This window comes from Eschrichtius robustus, chromosome 1 (assembly GCF_028021215.1).
Source record: "Eschrichtius robustus isolate mEscRob2 chromosome 1, mEscRob2.pri, whole genome shotgun sequence".
NCBI classification, from domain to species: Eukaryota; Metazoa; Chordata; class Mammalia; order Artiodactyla; family Eschrichtiidae; genus Eschrichtius; species Eschrichtius robustus.
In genome coordinates, this window is record NC_090824.1 from 129,562,003 (window position 1) to 129,564,961 (window position 2,959).

The 2,959-nt window shown below is 48.7% G+C and overlaps 1 pseudogene; it reads left to right on the forward strand.

Annotated features, from left to right (window-relative positions):
* Nucleotides 1-885: 885 nt before the first annotated feature.
* On the forward strand, nt 886-1,559 carry LOC137759991 (methionine-R-sulfoxide reductase B2, mitochondrial pseudogene; annotated as a pseudogene).
* Nucleotides 1,560-2,959: the final 1,400 nt, after the last annotated feature.

Consider the following 2,959-nt stretch of genomic DNA (forward strand, 5'->3'; position numbering starts at 1 on the left):
GTGCTGTCCCTTGGGGTGCTCAAGCTAGAGTTAATAGGACAAGATGCACACATGGAAAATTCTGGAAAAGGGTTCTAGGTGACACAGATGCATGTATGAGCTGGTGTGGTCCAGATGGGTCTGGGTCCAGGGCAGCTTTGGGTGTGTGTGTATTTCACCAATGCTCTACCCACCTCCACACCACCATGCTCTAGCTGAAAGGAACTGTTCCTCATGCCTTTCCAACCAGAGCCTTGGCTCCAAATGGGCTCCTTCTGATTCCCCAGGTTCCACCAGCCTTCAATGATTAGCTTTAGTGTAATCTCCTACAAGGAGCCCTTCCTGAACCTTTCAGCTGGAGATTTCTCCCACCTCTGGGTTCCCATAACACTTGACCAGTACCCATTCTGTGGCACGTGCCTTGTCTCCTTTACTGGCCCCCAAGATTCAGGGGGGTGACAGGTATTTGGTTCACCACTGTAGCTCCGAACACCTGACAAAGAACCTGCACGCTTTGGTGCTCCCCAAGCACGTGATGAGTGAGCTGACGGAGGAATGGATGGAGAGGTGGGTACCAGACAGACAGGGGCGCCTGGTGCTTTCTGGAGTATGTGGGTGTCTCCATGACATGGTTCGAGGAGCACAGGATCCACTCACCCTGAACTGAACAACCCACCCCAGCATGGTGCCGCCCCTCACATCTACTATTAGCCACTTACTGCTTTGAGTTAAGGTAGAGGTAGGAAACTCCCATCTCCCTGGCTAAAGGAAGCACTTGGCTTAATTTCAACTCATGTGGAGCAAGTAGCAACAAGTGATGTCCCTATTTGGCACTTATAGTTGCAAACAGGCAACATGGCTATAAACACCTTTGCTAGTGGGCCCCGCCGGGTCGTGTACAGCGTCATGGCGTGCTTCCTCTGCGCACTCAGGAGCCTTCCCTTCCGAGAAGTGCCCGGGTGGGCGGTGCGGGGCTGAGTGGGCCGGGCGCGGCCTCGGCATGAGTACTGGACCTGGGGACGCAGGGTCCCTTACAAAGCGGAAGCCGGTTCTCTCCAAGAGTGAGTGGCAGAAGAAGCTGACTCCAGAGCAGTTCCATGTCACAAGAGAAAAAGGGACGGAACCGCCTTTCAGTGGGATCTACCTGAATAACAAGGAATCGGGAATGTATCACTGTGTTTGCTGTGACAGCCTGCTCTTCAGCTCTGAGAAAAAGTACCGCTCGGGCACTGGATGGCCTTCGTTTTCTGAGGCCCACGGGACATCTGGCTCTGATGAGAGTAACACAGGGATCCTGTGACATGAGGACACCTCGTTGGGACCAGCTCGCACAGAGGTCATCTGCAAGCAGTGCGAAGCTCACCTTGGCCATGTGTTTCCTGATGGACCTGGGCCTACTGGTCAGAGGTTTTGCATCAACAGTGTGGCACTCAAGTTCAAACCAAGCAAACACTGACTACCTCCAAGAGTCCCCTTCCCTCGCCACTCCCTCATTTCCAAACTCAATTTTCATAATTTATGTGAATGGCTAGTTTTATTACCTACTAAACCAGGCTAAGTTTGCTGCTATCACCAAGCAAGTCACAACTTCTCTAAGTTACTACCTGGAGTCAGCTCAGCCCTGGCTCTGGCTTTGATTGGAATTTCACAAAATGACAGAGGGGCAACCATTTCCATTAAATTGACTTCTGTGGGCTTTGCTTGGACCAGAGGGCATGACTCTTTGGGGACATTTGGAGGCTGATGGACAAACCAAAGAATTCCTACAAAACCACCCTGAACGTTCCATTGCAGTTAAGTTCTTCATGGACATATATAGGTGAGAGATCAAGTGAAAAGAGGAAAGAAAATATGGGGTTAGACTAATTCACAGTCCCAGCATGGAAAGAGGCAACAAGGAGGAGGGTTGTGGATGAGCCATGTTTTGGGGGATCCACGGGATGCATGGTATTTTTTTCAAAACTTTAGACTGTCTTGAACATTCCAGTTCCAAATTCTCTACGGGCAACTTAAGTTTCAATGGGAGTTTGCTAGATTTCGGTGATAATGAATACAAGTGGCTACAAAGTTAAACTTTAATTTAGTTCAAATAAAATATTTACTAAAAAAAAAACAAAAAAAACCACACCTTTGCTATAATATCTTGGAGAAGTGGTTTTCAAACTATGCTCTGAGCCACCCCCAGGGTTCTATAAACAACTTCCTTCTATTTCTCTTATTGATTTTATGTTTCTCCCATTCAATTTGTTTGAACAAATTTCAAATTAAGAAGTTTATGGATCCAGGACTTCCCTGGTGGCTCAGTGGTTAAGAATCCGCCTGCCAATGCAGGGGACACGGGTTTGAGCCCTGGTCCAGGAAGATCCCACATGCCACGGAGCAACTAAGCCCATGCACCACAACTACTGAGCCTGCGTGCCACAACTACTGAAGCCCGCATGCCTAGAGCCCGTGCTCTGCAACAAGAGAAACCACTGCAATGAGAAGCCCGCACACCACAACAAAGAGTAGTCCCCCCTTTGCCACAACTAGAGAAAGCCCCCACGCAGCAACGAAGACCCAACGCAGCCAAAAATAAATAAATAAATAAATTTTTTTTAAAAAAAAGTTTATGGATCCATAAGATGGAAACATCACACCCTGCATCCCACCTGCCTGTCTTCCTCTGTGTATCTGGGTCCCCCCCGCAGCCATCATGGGTGCCTGGATCCACGTTGAGTTCAGAAAGCTGCCTCGAAACCCAGTTTCCTTCTCACCAGATTGCAAGCCCTGGAGGACAGGAGCTATGCCTTGCTCATTGCGTGGTCCCCCAGCACCTAGCACATTGCCTTGCACTCAGTGGGTGTTGAGTGTTTCTTCTTTAGTTTCTTCACATAAGAAGGGGGAAAACAGAATAGATGGATTAGGTGGTTTGAGGGAATTGGAGCATTTGGTAAAATTCCTGATGAACATGTGACAGGTATTTTTGGAACACTAAGGG